Here is a 9,224-nt window from a genome sequence, read left to right on the forward strand (position 1 = left end):
ATTGGAACTCTTCAAAATTTTAGATATTTAAGGTTGTCTAATAACAACCTTGTGGTGAGTTTTCTAACTATATTTACCAACCTCTCTCAATTAGGAAGGTTGGACTTGAGTGGAAACAATTTTTTTTAGAGCTGTCCCATCAAGTTTGGGTAATATAACAAACCTTGCCTATATGAATTTATCAACGAATATGTTTACTGGTGACATCCCATCTTCAATTTCAAATTTGACAATATTATAAAAGCTTGATTTTTCTAGAAACAAAATCACAAGTCCCATACCCTAAGGCATTGGGATGCTAAGAAGTTTAGAGACTTTGGATTTGAGTTTCAATGACATTTTTGGTCCTTTTCCTAATATAATCTACTTGATATATTTGAAATCTTTAAATATATCAAATAACAAGATATATGGAAGCATACCATGGGAAATTGAAAGTCTCTCAAATCTACAATCTCTAGACCTCTCACAAAACAAGCTTAGTGAAAGTTTACCGACCTTTCAGTCTTGTGATCTTTTAGTTGCCAACTTTAATCACAACAACATATGTGGCAAGATACAAATAGCTTGAGCATATGTCCAAGTATGCTATGCATAGATTTGAGCTACAATAGTATCACTGGTAGCATACCGAAAGAATTTTCTCAGTTAGAATTCATCAACTTGTCATACAATTTTTTTAGTGGCCAAGTCCCAAAGGAAGTCTACTACAATTTTCCTTATAATATATCAAGTGACAACAAAGAATTACATGGTCTAAACAAGAACCATTCTTACTTCAATTATAAAATGTCATATTCTTACCTGAAGATCATTCTTCTTATGACAGTTTTTCTTGTCATCATCCTTCTTGTTTTGGGTTTCATCATCCTTTTTTGGATATGCAAGAAGAATAAAAAAAAATTGAGAGAAGAGCACCAAAGAATGGAGATTTATTTTCCATATGAAATTATGATGGTAAAATTGCACATGAAGATATCATTGAAGTACATAGGGTTTTGACATCAAATATTATATTAAAACTGGAGCCTATGGAAGTGTTTACAAGGAACAACTTCCTAGTGGTAGAATTGTTGCATTGGAAAAACTTCATAAAAGTGAATATGAAATCCATCTTTTGCTAAAAGATTTCACAATGAAGTGAAGATGTTGATTGAAATCCAACATCATAGTATTGCAAAACTTTATGGCTTTTGTTTACACAACCAATGCATGTTTCTCATATATGAATACATGGAAAAAAGAAGCCTCTTTTATGTATTAAATCAAGAAGATGAAGCTAAAGAGCTAGATTGGAGTAAGAGAGTGAATGCTATTAAAAGAATAGAAAATGCTTTTGTTCCACATGCATTATGATTGCACTCCTCCAATTATCCATCATAAAATAACAAGTAGTAATGTATTATTAAACTCAAAGATGGACACTTCTATCTCAGACTTTGGCATAGCTAGAATTCTTGATCCCAATTCATCTAATCAAACTCTTCCAATGGGTACTTATGGTTATATTTCTCTAGGTTAGTTTTTCCCCCTTACTATCCTTTATCATGTTGTGTTACATTTTATATAATTGATTTTTGGTTTATTAATTGTAAAGCTTGCATACACTTGGTTATGATAGAAAAATGTAATATTTATAGTTTTGGAATGGTGGCACTAGAAACAATCAGTGAAAGGCATCCTGGAGATTTAATATAATCTTTGATAGAGATATCTAGTAAAAGCATTTTTCTAAGAGATGTCATAGACTCATGTCTCCTACTTCCCTTACAAAGATATGCTCAAGATGTGATTCTTTGTGTCACAATAGCACTAGCATGCTTATATCCCTCACCAAAATCTTGACCATCAAGGAAGCAAGTCACACACAAAGCTTTCTTCTTCCAATCTTTCATTAACTATTCCATTTAATGACATTTCACTTCACTATTTGATGAATCAAGACATAAATATATTCTAGTAAAAGTCTAGGAGAAGTTTGATATATGATTTATTCCTTTCAATTGATATATATATAGATATATATATATATATATGTTTGTTTGATTGTCTCCAAAAGCCTTGATTACTTGTGTACATTTTTTTTGGCTATAGGTCAGGATAGATGTTTTTGGTAAACAAAAAATAGGATATCCAAATACAATTGGAAGAATGTACACAAAAATCATAAGATTGTATGAATTTTTATAAAAGTCTTAAAAGTGTAATTAAAAAATTATTAAATAATAATATTTCCATAAAAATTAATGGAAACATAAGGAACAATCATAAGTTGTTAAACAAAACATCTTTTTGCTCTCAAAAGCCAAGAAAGCCACAACATCTTCTAGTGGTTTTAGTTGTGCAATACTCTATTTTTGGTCTCTAATTTGGGTAACTCATTGCAGAAGATTAATTGAAGCAAATGACTATTGTTGATTTTGGGAAAATAAAGGGTTTGAAGTATATTTTAATTGGGGGAAATTAGTAGAGAACTTTGAGGTAAGTTATTGTCCCAAGTGCCTTCAAATGTTGGTGTTAAATTAAATTGGTGCTATTTTTTTCTTTATTTTTATGCTAGTTTTGTACAAGTTGAATAGCTGGCTATTTTGTGATTTTCTAAGGATGCACCTTAAGCTACATTATAGTTTGGTTAATGCAATAGGGTATCTTGTGATTTTGTAGCCCATCTTTTCTAGTTTTTTAGTGTGTGAAAGAAATATCATCATTAATGGCATCATGTAAATTATGTAGGTAGAATGACATCAAGATCCTCCATCACTATATAAATAAGTGGTAGTGCATGACTTGACTGACCCTACAGAAGATTTATTCTTTCACGACAAAGCTATTTTATTTTTCTTTTAAATTGACCTTGTTATTTGATTTATAGTCCTTCTTCCCACTCACTTGACTGAAAAGAAAAAGCAAGCAAATTGAGTGCCTTCTAAGCTTGGATTTGCACCTAGCAATTCAAATAATTGAATTTCATCAAGAATTATAAAGATATATTTTTCTCAAAAAAATTAAAAACAAACCCATAATTCACCTACCTATCCAAAAATTTGATATTTGGTCCTTTTCAATTATCATATGACAATTTCTTGTAGCTGTTTAAATTAAATAAATATGATCATGTCGCATGGAAAACTAAATGAATTTAAGTCACTCATTAGATCTAAATTTCAAGCTTATTAACTTCAATTTAGCAATATAATATTCATTATGGTCCCTCGATGTGGAACTTTCTTAAATTTGTCATCTATATTAATGACTAATAATGAAGGAAAATGAGCAACATGTTAATTACTTCCCCACTTATACATGATAAAGCTAGCTAACTACTACGTGATAGAGGATCCCGATGTCACTTTGCTTACATAATCTAAAAGCGTGTTTAGACTGAAGGTATTGAAATCAAAAGTGCATTTTGACTAGGGATTAATTAGGTGGGGCTTCCTCCTTTGATCAACTCTCTCGCTTGTGCTCCATGACTATTTTCTTTCTTCTCTCTTCAACCTGGAGCTTGGATGTCTATCTCAGCTTGTCGCTGTTGGCCTCCATTTCCATTCTTATTGTTGTCACTGTCCATGGAGGTTGTCTTGGTCTGAAATGATGCCGTCAAGAGTCTAACTTGACCAAAATATGAAGCAAGTCCACCATGACTAGATTATGAAGCTTTAGAGGAAGAACAAAAGGCTTTTTGTTATAGTTGCATCTACGTGGTTTTTGTTTCTTGTAGAAGATAACGAATGAGAGATGAAGGGAGAAGAAATGGCAAACTAGAATGGGAAGAGGAGGGACCCAAAATATTATGTAAAATAATAAAAAATAGGCTTGAATATAAAAATCATTATTTTGAATTTTTACACATTTAATATTTGTTACTATTCATTTGTGAGCAACAAATTACCAAGCATGCCAAAGATGATGAGTCTTAATTGATAACAAAAGGGTTCTGGACTCCATTATCACAGTTCACTCGAATGTAAAAGATATGCAAGTTTTAGTAGAACAAGTTTTTTTTTATTATACTAAATGTAAAAAGATTACAAGTCTAAATTGAAGATAAAGCTAATTGATAAAACCTAAAAGCTATAAGTGCAGAATGTGAGTCTTTTGAGTGTTGACTGTCTTTCTTCTGTGCTTTGGCATTCTATTTATAGTGACAAAGTGATAGTAGCCTCTTCTTTAGGACCTAGAACATTCTGTTAAAGAATCAAGGATCTCGTGAAACTTATGGCACTATCTTTACTCAGTGTCTTTCATTTTTAGCAACCAGCCCATCTCGCCAAGATATTTTAGGATCATTTGAGATCGTGTCTTTATGTACCAACCGTCTATGGTTTGCAACTGGCGAGATTTCAGCATGCTCATCCTGTTGTGGCTTTCTATTAAGCTTAGGGCTAGCCCTTCTATTTAGATTGTTGATTGGGCCTGACTCTTCAATCACTAAGCCCAAGTAGCTTTATGACCTACCTAATGTTTTAGCGAGCAACATTTTATATTTTAGTCCAAACAATGCCCCCCACGTGATAATGGCTAATAATGTAAGCCATGTGGCATGTTTGAAAAAATTGAAACGTTGCTTCGTCTCTGAGCGTCGTTTGTTAATGTAAACTTATTTCTTTTTCTAGTCATTTCTCTTGCCCTTCTTGCTGTTTCTTATCGTTTAAGCTTTATGCTTCTTGCTTTATTTTTTCCTTTGCTCAACAATGGCTTCCTCTTCTACTGCCATCGCCTCTACTATTACTTCATCTAACACTTCTATTAGAAGTTTGGTCACCATCAGGAATCCTGTTACTTCATTGGGAGGATCGATGATGATATGTATCTTATTTTTAAAGTCGCATTTTCTCTAAATTAGGTTTTTAATCTAATATCTCCCTATTTCTATTTTAGGAGGATTCATCTTTCTATGATTCTGTCACTTTCTGGTAAGCTTCTTGCTTTTTGTTTGGTCCTTCTATTTTATCAGGGATAAAAATACTGATTGTTTTTTATCTTTCTAGCACCTCTCCCTGGAGCTTTCAAATTGCCAATAAGAGTAATGTCGGGTATCTAACTATCTCTCCCAACCTTTCTGAAGTGACTACTCCTACCTAGCCAAATCCATGGCCACTGACCTTAGTCCACAACCTGATTTTGGCCCAAACAATGACAAGTCACATTTATTACATAATTTTCCTTTGTTATTATTGACAAAAATCATGTTATATTTATCCAAATTGCACACTTATTGCATTAATTGTGAAAAATTACCTAAGTATAGCATTCTGTGCATTAAGGGCATTTTGGTCATAAAATTAGACTTTTGAGAAAAATAGTCAAGATGTATTTTTAGTCCAAAAGAATGATGGTCTAATTATATTTCTAAATATATTGAGAGTAATTAATTTCAAAAATTGACTATTTAGAAAGTCAAAGTTTCGGGTTGACTTGTTTTCTTATACTTGGGCTAGGTCATTTTGTGCATATGCTTTGAACTTTGATCTTGTGTGTCACATTTGTTTGTGTAGGATTACACACCTTAGATTTGGCATATGAGGATTATTGAATTGGAATAATAGATGAGTCAAGAGGTAAAACACTTGAGTTATGGGGTGAAAATACAAGTCTTGCATGGTCTTGCACACATTGGACCATACTTTGAATCCACTCACTCTCTCTCTTAATTTCCTATTATCTTTAGCTTTCTTTAATTCAATTTTCAGACAATTTTTATCTGAATTTTCGTCCATTTTACCATGGTAAATAATGAAGTTACCCTAGCTTATTTTTCACCCACTTTCTTAACACTAGAGTTAGGCTCATTCACCTCAGACTTGAATCAAACTATCCTAATTTCATTTTTAACATTCTTCTTTCATTCACTCTCATTTTTCAACCTTCACCCTTCTCCATTCTCTCTCCATTGTTTTTCCTATTATTCATCTCCATCTCATCTTCTCTCCTTTATATCTCATGATCTAACCATCAAAATCCTAATCTGACTCCACCATTCTTCTTCTTCCACCTCACTCTCTCTCATACCCTAAACTTCATTTTCTTGGTTAGCTTCAAAACCTCAAGATGTTCATTAGTATGGTTAAGCCATGGTGGAAGGATTGTGCTCAAATGGGTTCCAAGATGACTAAAGGCTAAATTTATAAGGAGTACTAGGAGGGAAGGATGTTAGAGGAGTCTTGAAGTGCCTTAAGGAAGGTTAAGGATTATGGCAACTCTCCATTAAACCTAAGTTGATGTAATCTTATTCTTAAAATTAGGAGCATTGATATATCTTGTTTTTATTGACCAAAATTAGTATTTAACTTATTGGTTTAGTATTTTTTTCACTTGATTCCCCTTTCTGTAGTTGCTAGAAATTTTTTGCAATATATTGTAATTTATATAAATATATGTTTTATGTGTGTTGGATATGTCTTATATTGGCTATGCATAAATATTTTTAGTTGGTGTTTGATAAAATGTCTTGTGTGTAAAATTATGCATTAGACTTACCACCAGGTAGAGCTGCACATAAAGGGAACTTGAGAAAAATTTTGATCACTTTGCACTTAATTAAGGAATTGATTAGGGACTTATACAAAATTGTGTAAGGACTGGGTTAATTGAATGGTTAGGAAGGCATACTTATACAAATTGTGTGAGGGGTTTAATTTTGATTAAGAGAGTGAAAATTACTTAAGCCTAATTAGAAAGAGTAGACAAGGAATCTAGCATTCCATAACTCTTAGGACTCTACTTTAGAAATGGTTAAAACACTCCCATTTCCATTTCACTAGTTAATTAAGTTTTTAATTAAATTTGTCCACTTAGTTTAATTAGCTTAAACCAATCCACTCTTGGTTAGTTAAGCTCACTAGCCTTAATTAACCTTAGTTAGCCTCCTTAGTAAAGAATGATCTAGGTTTCTACTAGTACTATATTAGTGTTAACTTAGCTATTTTAGAGTATAAGTGATCTAGGCTCTTAGATGACTTCGGCCTTTATTGAATTCTTTTTACCGGAAGCTTTGAAACTAGCCTTGATCTCTCATGCTTGGTCCAACTGGGTGAAGTGCTTGAGACAGATCTACAAGCAACAATAGAGAGAGATGGGTCTTTATGACCTAATCCAACTTTCATTAGTCGATGCTGACATTTTGATTAACTTGCTGACAACCATTTTGAGTTTCTGGGCACCTAGCTGCAGCGCGTTCATCTTTAAGCTGAGTCCCATGTTGATTAAACTATAGGATATATTCATGTATTTAGGGCTGCCGATCACTGGGAAAGGAGTATTTCTATGCTATCCTCAAAAGGCACAACTCTTATGTCACCCTTTCTGTTGACTTAGAGAACAAGATTAGGGGTACGGGTTCCTACACGAAGATTATGAAATTATTCTATGAGAAGCCAACTAATAAGCCCATCACCATAAGGTCTTCATTTGGATCCTATTGAGCCATATATCCTAGCCCCTAAGGGAGGAAAGCTCACGCAACTATATCTGCGGATCGCTCAATCCCTCCTTTATGGCAACCAGCTCGCCTTGGAACAATATTTCTATGCCGTCTATATGATGGTATGAGGAAGTCCCTGATGAAGAAGTCCTTCAACAACTTCCATAGGCCTATCTGGTTTTTAAAACTCCCACCCCCTATAATCATGTTCTTTCACAATTATCAGTACTCATCCACATTTTCCAACATATAATTTCACAACATATATATATCATTTGAAATTAAATAACCTTTCAAATCTCATTTCACAAACCATTGTACATGCTAAAACCATTTTAATAACAAATCATGCACAAAACTCTTAAAACAACTAATTCATCTGTTTATATTTACTTCTACATAGTTATAATAGTTAATAAACACAATAAACTATATAGTTACCTCAACCTTTTTGTTTACTAGAAAGGGTTACCCATGTTCCAACAACCCTATTCAACCATATAATTTGTGCGTTACACACTAGAATCTACACAAAATTGGAAACTCAAGTCAATTTCACGATTGACAAAAGTGTCAATTATCACAATTAAGCACCTAATCGCTATCAAATCCACAATTCACACTCAATTACATGCATTACCAATTATCACCCCTCATTTCAAACTTTAATCTTTTCTAGCCAGTTTTCTCTCACTACTCTCTCTAGATTGGGCAAATCTTACCTATAACTTCAACACTTTATTATTTTGACTTCGACCAGTCACAAAGCACTAGTTTAATTTTAAAGAATTTTTCTATTACTATAGGATAAGAAATCAACTCCTTAAAACTCTCGAATTTAGTTTCTCATAATTAAAACTAAGAGAAAATAGGGTAGAATCAGAGGTTAAGGTAGTATGTGACTTACCCGCTAAGTAACAAATTGAAAACACCATCCTTGCTCTTGATTATGCTTGCCCTAGCATATCCCCTGCTCTTCTCCATGCTAGAAACCTTCTCCCACATTTCTCCCTTCTGTTTCCACGAGCAAACACATTATTATTAATCTAATTTCTGTACCATGCGTCGCGGCGCATCTATCCTCTGCCATGGCACGTGGCATAGTGAGGGAAATCCTCACTATGCTCACATGCTCTGCTTTAGGATTCCACTCTTTAGCTCGCCTCTGTTAATATAACATTCTAATGAGTCAATATTGCACTTTACTACAAAGAATCCTAATCCCACATTAAATCACTAATTCATCTACTAATCAGTCATAACACAGGATTAGAAATTCAAGATGTTACAATAAAAGACCCTGTAGCTATTGCTAAGGTTTGGGAAGCCATACCTACGATGGCCCCGGATGGTGCTGGTGACCTAAAAGGTCTTGGAGCTGCCACTAACTAGGTGGATGCTTCCACTGCAGTCTTAAATGGTGACTTGAGGCTTAGGGCTAATAAGGTTTGAGAGGTTGCCTCTACCATAGCCCCAGAGGTGGTTCCCCATCACCTTAGTAGGAGGTATTAAGACCAGGGGCTTTGAAAGACCCTTAGAGAAGCCTCTGGTAGTGACTATCACCATCTCACAACTACTAGCACTTCAATTCCATAGAACGTGATAGTTGGCTTAGCCTCTACTCAAGGTGCTTTAGTGCGGGGTTAGTCTGAACCTACCATACCTGCAAGCTATGTGGAGAAAGCCTTGTGGTCAACTTTATGATCTGCCTGTACCCTCCATTCCACAGGCAAAGATAAAGCACTCGTGGACTTGAATCAGATATAAATCTATTGTATTCTTTTCTCTTGTCTATTTCCTT

General features: G+C 33.9%; 1 pseudogene; it reads left to right on the top strand.

Annotated features, from left to right (window-relative positions):
- The first annotated feature begins 575 nt into the window (after positions 1-575).
- LOC129319545 (MDIS1-interacting receptor like kinase 2-like) lies at positions 576-8,815 on the top strand (annotated as a pseudogene).
- The last annotated feature ends 409 nt before the right edge of the window (positions 8,816-9,224 follow it).

Source organism: Prosopis cineraria, unplaced genomic scaffold (assembly GCF_029017545.1).
Source record: "Prosopis cineraria cultivar Desert tree isolate PC_DT_omini unplaced genomic scaffold, ASM2901754v1 PC9, whole genome shotgun sequence".
NCBI lineage: Eukaryota > Viridiplantae > Streptophyta > Magnoliopsida > Fabales > Fabaceae > Prosopis > Prosopis cineraria.